The sequence below is a fragment of the Rhinatrema bivittatum genome, chromosome 9, assembly GCF_901001135.1.
Source record: "Rhinatrema bivittatum chromosome 9, aRhiBiv1.1, whole genome shotgun sequence".
In the NCBI taxonomy this organism is placed as follows: domain Eukaryota; kingdom Metazoa; phylum Chordata; class Amphibia; order Gymnophiona; family Rhinatrematidae; genus Rhinatrema; species Rhinatrema bivittatum.
The window spans coordinates 67,192,129-67,206,092 of NC_042623.1; positions in this window are offsets into that span (position 1 = coordinate 67,192,129).

The window sequence follows — 13,964 nt, forward strand, 5'->3', positions numbered from 1 at the left end:
AGTTCATCATAATCCAGTGCTATTTTAACAGCTTTAAATAATTTGATAACATCTACAAATTTGATCACCTCTCTTATTGTTCCCTTTTTCTGATCATTTGTGAATATGTTAAACAGTATGGGGGTAATTTTCAAAGGAGTTACGTGCATAAATGTAACTACTATTGTAGCAATTTTCAAAAGCCATTTACTCACGTAAAGTGCACTTATGCGAATAAATCCTATGGACGATTCAATGGCATATATTGTAGCAATTTTCAAAAGCCCACTTACTCGAGTAAAGTGCATTTACATGCGTAAAACCCAGTTTTACGCATGTAAATGCTTTTTAAAATCAGACCCTATAGGTACTTGTGGTCCTCCACTAATATCCTTTCTCCATCTGAGAAAACTGACCATTCATTCCTATTCTTTGTTTCCTGTTTTCTAGTTAGTTAAGCAGTTCACATTAGGACACTGCCTCCTATTCCATGACATTTTAAGTTTTTGAGGCAGGAGTGGCCAGTTCCAGTTGTCAAGAGCCACAAACAGGCCAGGTTTTTAGGATATCCTCAATGAATATGTATGAGATAGATTTGTATATAATGGAAACAGTGCATGCAGATCTATCTCATGCGCATTTATTATAGATATCCTGAAAACCTGGCCTTTGTCTGGCTCTCAAGGACCAGAGTTGGCCACCCCTATCTTGAAATGTCTCTCATGGAGGACTTTGTTAAATGCATTCTGAAAATCCAAATGCGCTATTTTGACTGGCTCATCTTTATACACATATCTATTTACACCATCAAAAAAATTGATTATATTGTAGAGCAAACTTCCCTTTGCTAAAACCATATTGCCGCATCCCCATTAAGCCATGTTTTTCTATATGGCGAGAAATTTTGTTTTTAAGAATAACTTCTCCCATTTTGCCTAGGCTCACAGATCTATAGCTTCCCAGATCACCCCTAATGCCTTTTTTAATAATTGATATTATTACTTGTTTAGTACTTCTAGGTGTACGCGGTGGTTCACAGACACATAATAGACAGACCCTGCTCCTTAAGACAGATTGGCAAGACATACAGCCAAAAAATAAATTAGAGGTTTAAAATATAAATAAGAGTCTTAGGGTTAAAACAGGGAAACTGAAGAACTAAACCAGGTTATAGGTGAGATTAATTGAGGTAGGACAATATAAACTGAGCAAAGCTGCAAGGAATGAGATGTCTTAGGAGGCTACATAAAAAATCTGGTCAAGTGGATAGGACTCTAGAAGAGATTTCTTCTAATTGCAGGTACACTGTTGTATAATATGTGTGATGCCAGCTATGAACAGCTGCCTTCCCTGACCCGTCTTCTTTTTAATCTTGTCTTTCTAAATTTTCCTATTTAAATGTTTTTCTTTTCATTGAATTTTCTCGCTGCCCTTTGCCCTCTGCTATCACCTTCCTGCCTGTCTCTTCTACTTCTTCAGTCTTTGTTTTCACTCCCAGCAGAGAGATAATTGTTCAGCCCAATGTTTCTCAATAAGGTCTACTGTAAAATGAGCATGAAGATTGTGCTGACCATGCTCTGGAAAGCTGAAGAATAAAAAAAACCTCAAGAATATGCCATTTTCTCAGAATTCTGTTTAAACTCGATCTGTATAAAATCTAATTTACATTTGTAATTTATTAACCAAGAGGTCCATATTCAGCCATCATGCAGCCGGCGCCATCTTAAAAAATGGCGTGGGCCTTTCATTGCTCCTACCATGTGACAGGGGCCGGCCAATGGCACCGATAACTCCTGTCACATGGTAAGGGCAAAGGACCATTGGTGCAATTTTGTTTACTGGAGGCCGACAGCCTGTTCCCTCACGGTGCTCTCGGGCGCGCAGGACCGACCTCGATCCCGGCCAACGACGACTTCCGGCAGCAGCGCGGACCAACGCAGGTCGCGCGCCAACCCCACCCATCCAATTAAAGCAGACTTCCACCCGGAAGTCTTCACGTTTGCGCGGGAAATTTGGTATTTAATCAGCTGAGACCAGCACAGCATTGCCTCAGCTACAGGCTTGCTCTGCTGGTGCTTCTCTGGCGTTGTCTCTACTTTGCTTTGGATTTCGGACCTGTTCTGCCTGCTGCCTGCCCTGACCTGGACTGGATTTTGGACTTGTTCTGCCTGCCATCTGCCCTGACCTGCTTTGGATATTGGACTTGCTCTGCCTGCCACCTGCCCTGACCTGGTTTGCATTTGGACTTGTTCTGCCTGCTACCTGCCTTGACTCGGATTGGATACCAGACTGGTTGCTTTCTCGTGACACCAATGCAGACAGTGTTGGCCTCTTCGGTAGTCGGGCCTGGAGAGACCTAGTGCTGTCTTCCACATCTCTGCACCTTTGGCTGAGGTAAGACTGAGAGCTACTTTAGATCCACATTATACGATTATAACACGGCTCTAGAGTGGGAGATCGCTCGCAGGATCCCCGCTGGACCACCAGGGAATGTAGGCAAGTTTTTGGGGGGTTGAGAGGGTGGGGGATTGTAATTAATTAAATCTGAAGGGTTGGGGTGAGTTTGGGGTTTTTTTTATGTGCCCTTTCTCCCCCCCCCCCAAAAAAAAAAAACAAACAAACAAACGATAAGAAAACCACACAAAATTTTGTGGGTTTTCCTATCATTTCGGGGAGCCCCCAAAATGTGACAAATGAATGCACATCCTTATTCAGCAGTGCCACTTCATCAGATAAGTAGTACTTATCCTGCTATGTGCCATTTTGAATATCGGCCTCCACGTTTCTGGCAATCTGTGCCTTTCAAATAATTTTCAGAATGTGACAATGTGGAACCATTAACATCAAAAGGGGTTCATGTTTTTTCTTCCTAAATTATAGCTCTCTGTTACAGAGCTGACCTTAAAAGGGTGTAGGGCACTGGATAAATCAACCACTGCGGGGTTTTGGATCACTGAAATTATATTGTTGAGGATAGGGTTACCATGGTGGTATGGGGCCCCCTTGAAGTGCAGATGACCCCTATTTGCCTTCTCCCAAGGAATACCCTGCTCGGTTAATATATGATTCATTCTTTTGTTGAAAAGGTTATCTTCTGGGAGCTTTCTGACACATCCAAATACTAATTTATTTATTTTAAACATTTATATTCCACCAATCTACAAATCTTGATAGAGTACAATATACATACACATTAAAATCAATAAGCATACAGTAACAGAAGAGAATGAACAAACTAAACCATGTCAAATATCAAATTGAACCTTTAGACTCTATAGTCAAGTACCTAACGCATACTAATGCAGAGACCTTATTGAACAGAAAAAACTTGAGTGAAAATATAAGTTTTAATTAACTTCCTAAATTGGAGCAGATCACCCTTGCTTCTGATTGTTATGGATAAATAGTTCCAAAAAATAGGCCCAGCTGCAAAATAGCCTTTTATGTAGAGTAGCCAAATGAACTTGCTTAAAGGAGGGTATTTTTAACAAATGCTGAGAGGAGGAGGGTAAAAATCGGGAAGGGAGGCAAACCTGGATGGAGAATTAAGTAGTAGATGATGCAAGCCTATGAATGGCCTTAAAAACCATGGTGAGCACTCTGAACTTTATTCTCCAAACTATGGGGAGCTAATTCAAGCTTTCCAAAACAGGGAAAATATAATCGGACAAAGAAAAGCCGGTAATGAGCTTAGGTGCAGAATTGTGAATGAGTTGTAGAGCATGAAGATGAGAAGAAGGCAGACCCTAAGAACACAATGTTACAATAATCCAGGAGGGATAGAGTAAGGGATTGAACCACAGTTCAGAAATCCTGATGGCCAAAATATAGGTTTTCCTTCCTCAAGGCAGAAGAAGCTAGAAAATGAACACTGGGATTACAGTGGTCACCTTACAGAGATATCGATACTAAAACTAGCGGATTCATGTCTTTGTCTCTGAATACCACAAATTTGAAATACCCTATGTACAAACCTTTCTTGCATATTGCAATACTGTAATATTTTTATATCTTGATGTCTTAAGACCTCACCTATCTCCTCTGGCAGACTTTCAGTTCTTTTCATCTAGATCAATTTTCACTTTAATGCAAATAGGAGGAACTGGGCCCATGCTCTTGTGTTCTCAGAGCCAGTCTCATCTCTGCTCAAAATGATTTGGCCATGGGAGGCACTGTTTATGCATATTTTCCTTGTTTTAACTCAGCAGTGTAGACTACTGCCTGGATATAACAGCAATATTAACAACTGTTCAGTTCAAATAATACATTGGTTGGCTGTGGATCCAGAAAGATGCATTCTCTCTTCTCACCCCATCATGGTGAGGAGTTGATTATTTGTTTACAGGAGATGAAAGAATCAATAAGTGAGTTTTTCAAATCTATGGGCAGGAACATTTGTCATTTAAATAGGGAGGCCTGCGCCTGCAGCAGAGCTCAGTTTGATACTAAGGGAAACATAATCCATTTGCTTAAATATGCTGCTGAGGATGTACATTTCCTTAACAGAAGCAATAGACTAAGAGGAGATACATTATGCTCCTTAGCACATCTAAAAATACAAGACATCATCATGGCTTATTTTTCTGTCAAACAACAGCTTTGTGGTATTTCAAACAAAAGCATTACAAAAGCAGCAGTATTAGCATGCAGCAAACGTCCGTAAAATAGGAACAAAACGGCTAATTCAGAGAGGCATATTGTCTTGTGCACTATATTTAAATTTGAGAAAATTTTATGCAGTTTATGGAAGAGCAAATGCCAAATGGATGCTTAAATAAAAAAAAACCAAAAAAAAAAACAGCTGCAAATTTGATCACCATAACGAATACTGTAGTGTTCTATTCTTAATAATGTAACACCTTGATGCTAATTAAAAAGGATCAATAATGCAATTTATAGTTCTCTCCATGCACAATACATTACATGACCCCTCTCTAACATCTTTTGTATAATTTATGTATACTACTGTATAATGTTTTCTTGATTGCTACATTCTTGGACACCCTAGAGTGCGATGCTTTGCTCAAGTTAATGCACAAAAATAAACCATGTGGTATTTGTTTTTACATCTTTTCTGAATATTCAGGAATTAAGAGAGCAATAATCAGTCATTATTATGTTTTCCCCAGGGAAATGGGCTTTTTGAAAATTGCCCATCCTGTTTGTGGGTAACATTATGTGTGCTGTTCTGCGACAGCATTGTTCGGAAGCATGCTGAGGAACGGGGTTTATGTGGAGGGAGGCAACAATGCACAGAGTTTTTAATTTTCACAACTGCACACGTCGTGTTGGCTGGAAAACTTATCTGTAGTTAAAAGGAGACAAAAATCTCTGTGGGCAATAATCAAAGCAAAACTATCTTCATGGTTTGACTTTGATTATTGGTGCAAATCAGTTCTGCAGGTAAAAAGTACCCATAGAGTTAACACCAATGCAGAGTTTGATTTTTGTCCCCATGAGATTGGAACTTACTGCACAGAAGAAAACAAATGTGTAAAACAAGTATATTCACTGGCTGCTGATTTTAAAGGCTTGACTAATGAGCAGATCTTCTAGTGGTTTACAGCAATTGCTATAACTCTGGAGTAGTATAGCTACCCCTTTTTTTTTTTTTTTTTTTTTTTTTTTTACATTCTACCTCATTTTTTTTTGCAGGTAATGTTACTTTTTATTGAACCAAAATAGGAATTATTCAAATATGTCATTGAGCTAAGTGAACCTCTTCTTAAAATATCATATTTCTTTAGCAGAAGAAACAGATTAAGGGGAAGTACAAGTAAAAGATGTGACTCCAGGAAAAAGACTTCTACCAAGGTCATTTTCTGGGTTCTGCCTCAGTAGGCATGGAAAGGAGTTACGGTGAATATTATTAAGTCAGTAGAGAGATAATATCTGATTTGCTGCTAGCCACTTACATGTAACTCATACAATATATTTTTTGCAACTAGAGTTTTAGCAGTTCAAATCATTAAGAACAGAAATCTAATTGACAAATTACATATTGAACAGCAAAGAAAGGAGTTATGAATTAAAGACATACTTGTCCATGCATGTACATTTGATGCTCAGGGATTCCTGGTGCATTTTGTAGGTTTCGGGGCATGTCAGGGGTGGGGCTGGGTCATTTCTTATTTTCCAATTACTCCAAGAGACTATTTTTCTGTTTATCTTTGCTTCCTTCATCCCCTGTAACTGTGTTACTAGTACATGATCTGTTATCAGGCTGAATTTTCTAACCTGAAGGTAGTACCACAAACTTTCTACTGCTCACTGGATGGGAAGAAATTATTTTTCTGTTACAGAGTATTGGCAGAGAGTGTGGGTTGTGCTGTTGCTGCTTTTAGACACTGCCTAATCTACCCTTTGAATCATCTATTTGGACAAAGAGAGAGAGAGAGAGAGAGACTGGCTTGTTTGAATCTAGCTAGAGACTGCATTGTACAAATCAGTTCCGCTTGTTGGTACCTTTCATTGATTCAAATGATAGAAATTCAGCAGTAATATCAAATTTGCCCTGACTTGAAAGTGTTCCCAAACATGCCCAAAATCTGCTACAGTGATGTGCTCCACCATCTATGTTAGTAGTCCATTTCAGGCCTTGTCATTTCCAGCTTTCTTCTTATAAGACCAATACTTAAACCAACATCTAGACCTGTTTCTATGTCTTAATTATATTTTTTAAGAAGACTGAATTTTAAACGTGTATGAAAGGTGTGCGACTGGACAGTTGCCAGGATTGAAGCTTTGATGATTGGCACTATGGCTCACACATTTCAAACTTTTTCTAATTCAACCCCTTTTTGTTTTGGTTACCATGTGCTTAACATATGTGCACATTTTTTTTTGTTGATTACATTTTGCAAAAATCCCCATAGGCAGCAAAGTTAGTGAAGCTCCTGTAGAAACATCTAGTCTCCCCATGCTCAGTGAAGTTCCTTCACGCAGCTCATCCAGCCTTCTTGGATGCCCAATGCTGTTATACCACTGCCACTCTATGCAGGTTACCCCATATCTTCTTGGAAGCAGTATTGGCCTAGCTATTAGGCAGACTAGGAGATCACCTAAGGTGAGAGTTTCTGGGAGACAACAAAAAACAGTAGCAGTGACAGCCAAACAGGCCCTGACAGCCACAAGAATTCACAGAGTCTATAGTATTTTTAATCACATACAGGCCGATACAGTAAAGTGCTCTCCGGTGGAGCGCACTGTTAGCCCGTGTTTTTGATGTGCTATTTTTACCCCTTATACAGTAAGGGGTAATAGCACATCGAAAACGCGTGGCCAACCCCCCCCCCAAAACTAATAGTGCCTGCAACGTGCAAATGCATGTTGATGGGCCTATTAGTTATTCCTGCGCGATACAGAAAGTAAAATGTGCAGCCAAGCCGCACATTTTACTTTCAGAAATTAACGCCCTAATTTACATACCTGGGCTTTCTGAATCGCGCACCCAGAAGAGTGGCCTGCGCGTGCATCGGGAGAGCTGGAGCTTACCGGCTCTCCCGCGCGTTTTTCTGTATCAGCCTATTAGTCTTCACATCTGTTGTGTGTAAAAATTAACAGCTTCACCAAGTATTGCATTATACCTTGACTTTGTTTCTTTTGTTGTGTTAGATTTTATGTTTTTTTATTTTTAAATGGCTTGACTAACTGTCTCTATACCTCTGACTGAACCTGTTCTTTCAATTTTGTTCCCAGCCTTTAGCCTGTGGTACAAGGAGGGAAGGGGTGGGGACTCAAGCAGGACAAAGTAGAGAAGAAGCTACTCTGCTCTTTAATTTAGCCCCTCCCCTCCTGTAGTTCCCCCTCCTCCTCTCCTCCCAGTAAGCTGAAAATAACAGAAGGGGAGGGATGGGGCTAGAAAGGATGGCAAAGCAAGGTTTAGTTTAGGTTTTGGCTGCAGATTTCTACTTTTAATTTAAGGCCCCTTAGCCTGCATTAGGTGAGGCTCTGATTGTGTTCTGCATGTGTGACTGAGGTAAGATGTTTTGCTAACATATAGTTTCTGTGTAGGGATCTGTAGCAGCCTGGCTTGTTCAGTTTTCCCACAGTAAGTGTGTTTCATAGGATGCAGCGTGTTCTTTGAAGGGTTTTGTAGTATTTCAAATGAGACATAATCAATTCTGTAATGGTAAATGGAACCTATTCTGAAGAGAAAATGGTAGTAATGCCACAAGGATTGGCTTTGGGACCGGTTCTGTTCATTATTTTTCAGAAGGACATCGCAGAAGGAATAAAAGGTAGAGTTTGTCTATGTGTGGATGATACTAAGATCTGCAACAGAATGGACACACCCTGAAGGAGTAGAGAGAATGAAAAATGATTTAAGAAAGCTTAAAGGCTGGTCAAAGACTTGGCAGCTGGGATTCAATGCCAAGAAGTAAAGAGTCATGCATCTGGGGAGTGATAATCCAAAAAAGCAGTATATGATTGGGGTGGACAGCTAATGTGCATGGACTAGGAGAGGGACCTTGCTGTAATAGTTTCTAGCTATCTGAAATGTGATAGGTGATAGCTAAAGCAAATCAATGTGAAAGGTGATAGCTAAAGCCAGAAGAATGCTGGGCTGCATAGAGAGAGGAATAACTAGCAGGAAAAAGGAGGTGATAATGCCCTTGTACAAGTCCTTGCTGAGGCCTCACCAGGAGTACACTACTGTTTTCAGTTCTGGATCCTGTATCTCAAAAAGGATAACCTAGCTTGATGGACTCTCTACCTGGGTAACATCAAGCTAGGTAGAGAGAACATTGCACAAATCTTATCTTTGAGTGAGTTTCCTCACTCCGAAGGTCATCAAATCTTCACAAGAGAGCACTATTCTGTTCGTACGTCTCACTTTGAATGTCAAAGTGGCCCCTAACCCCCTTCACTAATGCCTAAACCTCACCTCGAGTTACTAGGTAGGCCTCCCATAGATATAAATACTAGGGATGTGAATCGTTTTAGGACGATTAAAATTATCGTCCGATAATTTTAATATCGTCTTAAACCGTTATGGAACACAATACAATACAGATTCTAATGATTTATCGTTATAAATCGTTAGAATCGTGAGCCGGCACATTAAAACCCCCTAAAACCCACCCCCGACCCTTTAAATTAAATCCCCCACCCTCCCGAACCCCCCCCCAAATAACTTAAATAACCTGCGGGTCCAGCGGCGGTCCGGAACGGCAGCGGTCCGGAACGGGCTCCTGCTCCTGCATCTTGTCGTCTTCAGCCGGCGCCATTTTCCAAAATGGCGCCGAAAAATGGCGGCGGCCATAGACGAAAAAGATTGGACGGCAGGAGGTCCTTCCGGACCCCCGCTGGACTTTTGGCAAGTCTCGTGGGGGTCAGGAGGCCCCCCACAAGCTGGCCAAAAGTTCCTGGAGGTCCAGCGGGGGTCAGGGAGCGATTTCCCGCCGCGAATCGTTTTCGTACGGAAAATGGCGCCGGCAGGAGATCGACTGCAGGAGGTCGTTCAGCGAGGCGCCGGAACCCTCGCTGAACGACCTCCTGCTTTCGATCTCCTGCCGGCGCCATTTTCCGTACGAAAACGATTCGCGGCGGGAAATCGCTCCCTGACCCCCGCTGGACCTCCAGGAACTTTTGGCCAGCTTGTGGGGGGCCTCCTGACCCCCACGAGACTTGCCAAAAGTCCAGCGGGGGTCCGGAAGGACCTCCTGCCGTCCAATCTTTTTCGTCTATGGCCGCCGCCATTTTCGGCGCCATTTTGGAAAATGGCGCCGGCTGAAGACGACAAGATGCAGGAGCAGGAGCCCGTTCCGGACCGCTGCCGTTCCGGACCGCCGCTGGACCCGCAGGTTATTTAAGTTATTTGGGGGGGGGTTCGGGAGGGTGGGGGATTTAATTTAAAGGGTCGGGGGTGGGTTTTAGGGGGTTTTAGTGTGCCGGTTTTTCGATTTTTCGATTTTTCGATTTTTAACGATTTTTAACGATTTTTCACGATATTTTACCCCCCCAAATGGCAACAATACGATTCCCTCCCCCTCCCAGCCGAAATCGATCGTTAAGACGATCGAGGACACGATTCACATCCCTAATAAATACCTATCTAGGGTGAGGGCATTATGGCTAATCTCTCTCTCTCTCCCTCCCTCTCCCTCCCTCCCTCCCTCTCCCTCTCCCTCTCCCTCTCCCTCTCCCTCTCCCTCTCCCTCTCTCCCTCTCCCTCTCCCTCTCCCTCTCCCTCTCCCCCTCTGGCTCTGATAGTAAACATAGTCCCCCCCCAGTGGTTGTATGTAGGAAATACCACACTTCTGGCACTTATCTCAAAATGCGAAAAAGTTATCGCAATTTGTGGTAACTTAGCTCTTCGCATAGGTATTAGCACAAGTTGCGATAAATTGCCTATTACCATAAAACATGCCCCTTTTTCTATCACAAGTGGTATTTAGTGCATTTTTGATAAAACCAGGCCTATGTTTCCTAATTCTTCAACTTTCTTTTTTATAAAAAAAGGCTCAATTTCAGCTATTAATCTTCTCTTAAGAAGAAATAGCTGTGCCTTTCTTTTCCATTGCCAACTCCTGACTCTGCACTTTCCAACTTGCTGCACTTTATCCCTGAAAAGAGTTCCTGAGTTGGTGTATCATGCTCTCTTTCTGGCCATATTCAAATCCAACCTTAAAATTCACCTTTTTGAGGCTGCTTTAAAATCTTATTCATGCCTATAATAAACACATTTCCTGTAAAACTCATGTTTGTCTTGTAAGTTTGCTTTGACTAGACTGTAAATCCCATGTAGCAGAGACTAACTCTTATCTTTTTTCATTTAATTTATTAGTTTTTTCTTAACCCAACCCCTTGCAAAAAACATCCAGAATGGGACACAAACTGGTTAATATAATGCACTGCACTTAAAAGACAATGAGATAGCACACAACCTTAGACCAGTGTTTTCCAAACCTCTCCTGGAGGCACATCTAACCAGTCAGGTTTTCAGGATATTCAAAAGGAATATGCATGAGATAGGTTCACATACATTGGAGACTTAGGTCATTTTCTAAAGAGATCACACGCGAAAAGGGACTTTTCGCACGTGAATAGTAACTTTTCCCATGCAATACCTAGATCAGGGCAGGTTCTATGCGGCGTCCACACTGGAAGGGGAGGAGTCGGGGCAGCACTGGGGCAGACACCACAAAGACATCGCTGACAGCGAAAAGGTAAGGAGCCTTTTCGCCATCAGTAATGTGGCCAATAGCACCACCTTTCACGGTGGTGCTATTGGTTTGCGAAAGCCAGCAGCGATAGCACCGCGGTGGTATGATAGCTGCCGGCTTCGCAGGCCTGCCCCCAGCTTCGCCCCCCCGTCCCCCATTACTGCCGGATTTTCTAAGGTCTATGACCTTAGAAAATCCAGGCCGCAGGTTATGCAAATCTATCTCATGCCTATTCATTGTAGAAACCTTGAAATTCTGACTGGCTAGATGTGCCTCCAGGAGAGACACTGACTTTGACCATATACACCCATCCAAACACTATAAAATCCCTTTTACACCTTCCCCTTCAAATAAAGTTTCTAACACTCTCTAACAAACCCATCCCAACAAGATCTCTACTGCTTAAAACATTGCATTCCTATTTGACTCACCAAACAGCCATGCTGTCATGCAGTAACACAGTGCTTCTCAAACTAATCCTGAGGGCACACCAAGCCATTCAGGATATTCAGGATATTAACAATGAATATGCATAAGATAGATCTGCATGCAGTGGGTTGAGTAGCACTGCAGTAACAATTTGTATATCCATGTATTTATGTATTTGTGTATCTTCTGTGTATCTGTAAAGTACTCTGTGTTCAGGATGTGACATTTACTTCCTTTTTCTTTGGGGGATTTTCATTGTGCTTTTAATTTGTTTTTTTCATTTTGCTATTTGCAGGCATAAAATGTGTTTTTTGCATGCATAAAATGTGTTTTTACACTCATATTTTTATGTTTATCTTTTATTTAAATGTGTTTATTGCTTAAGTAAAATAGACACGGGGTAGATTTTCAAAGGGGTACGGGCGTACCCCCCGAAAACCTACCCCAAACCCAACCTGCGCACACCGAGCCTATTTTGCATAGGCTCAGCGGCACGCGCAAGCCTCGGGACGCGCGTAAGTCCCGGGGCTTGCATGGAGGGGCGTGTCGGGGGCGTATTGCGAGTGACGCGGCGTTTCGGGGGCGTGTCGCGAGTGATGCGGCTTTTCGAGGGCAGCACCGCGGGTGTGGTTTCAGCCCGGGGGCATTCTGGGGGCATGGCCGCGGCCTCCGGACCAGCCCCCGGACCGGAACATGGAGCACAGCAGCCGGCCCAGCGCGCGCACAGTTACGCCTGGTTCCAGCAGGCGTAACTTTGCCGACAAAGGTAGGGGGGGTTTAGATAGGGCCGGGGGGGGGGGGGGGGTTAGGTAGGGAAAGGGAAGGGAAGGTGCGGGGGGTGGAAGGAAAGTTCCCTCCGAGGCCGCTCCAATTTCAGAGCGGCCTAGGAGGGAACGGAGGCAGGCTGCATGGCTCGGCACGCGCAGGCTGCCGATTTTGGGCAGCCTTGCGTGCGCCGACCCCAGATTTTAATGGATACATGTGGCTACGTGCGTATCTATTGAAATCCCGCGTACTCTTGTTCGCGCCAGGTGCGCGAACAAAAGTACGCATGTGCGCAGATTTATAAAATCTGCCCCTAAGTGATGTACAAAGCCAACATTCATAAAAACATAAGTAAAATAAAAATGTGCATAAAACCATAAAACCATCTAAAAACATAAACAATAAATACTTCTTGCTATACTAAGTGCTCATGTTTTATAAGTTCCTCAGAATTATGATCTAATATAGCTATGCCTGCCTGTCAAAGTAGGTTTTAAGTAGTCACATTATATCCTTTAAAAACTCAGACTGCCAAATTGCCTCAGATAATGAGTTCCATAACGCCAGTACTGCAACATAGAATGCATTCACATATGCACATAAAATTGATTTTATGTTTCATAAATATGATTTTGCAGCTGGAAGAAGCACTGTCTTCCCCTGCTACCTTGTGCTACCTTCCTGAAATGTCTAGCTTTGCTCATATTGAAAAATATCCTGTTTTTTAATGCTACACAGAAGGCATTTTGATCTTTATCATTTATAGACCACACCAGTATAGACAGAAGTGTCATTACTCCTTTCTAAGACAGTTCATAGCACCTTTTCCTTTCCCTATGACTATTTCACTAGATTTGATATTATATTTTATGGAAACAGTAGTATGCCAAAATGTTATGCTCAGGCTTGTGAACCCTTGGGCCGACGGGAGGATGGTATACCTTAGGAGGAAGATCCGTAGGTTCTCTCGTCGGGTGGCAAGGCAGGAACAGAAGACATGACCAGCTGACCCTCGGCATTGGAGACTGAGGCGACTATGGAAGCAGACGAAGAGTCGTGATGTCGAGGAGAAGAACGGAGTCTTCGCCACTGGAAGTCCGCAGTCCCCCCAGGAGGAGCCTGTAGGGACCCGGAGCGCTGGGACTTAGGGGACCTTTAAGAGGTCAAGGAGTTGAGAGTTCGGTGCAAGGGCTAACTGGAGCTTCACCCCTGGAAGCCCGCGGTCCCCCCGAGAGGAGTCCGTAGGGACCCAGGCCGCTGGGACTTAGGTGGGCCCTTGAAGACGATGGTCCAGAAGAAGTATGAGGTCACGTGCCAGAGGGTCGTTGCTTACCAGTCCGAGGTCGTATACCAAGGGATCGGCACTTGCCAGTCCGTACTCACACACCAGGAATCACTGCTTGCCAGTCCGAAGTCAAACACCAGGAATCACCACTAGCCGATCCGAACTCAGTAACCAGGAACACCAAGATGAGACAGGAACCAGGAACAAGGATCCAAAGTGCAAGAAGACTCACCAAAGCAAGCAGACTTAAACAGCGCTACAAGAGACGTTGCCAAGTTGAAGAATGGGCAGAGGAAGCTTCCCTTTATACTTCCTCTACTCTGGCCCATTAGAGACAG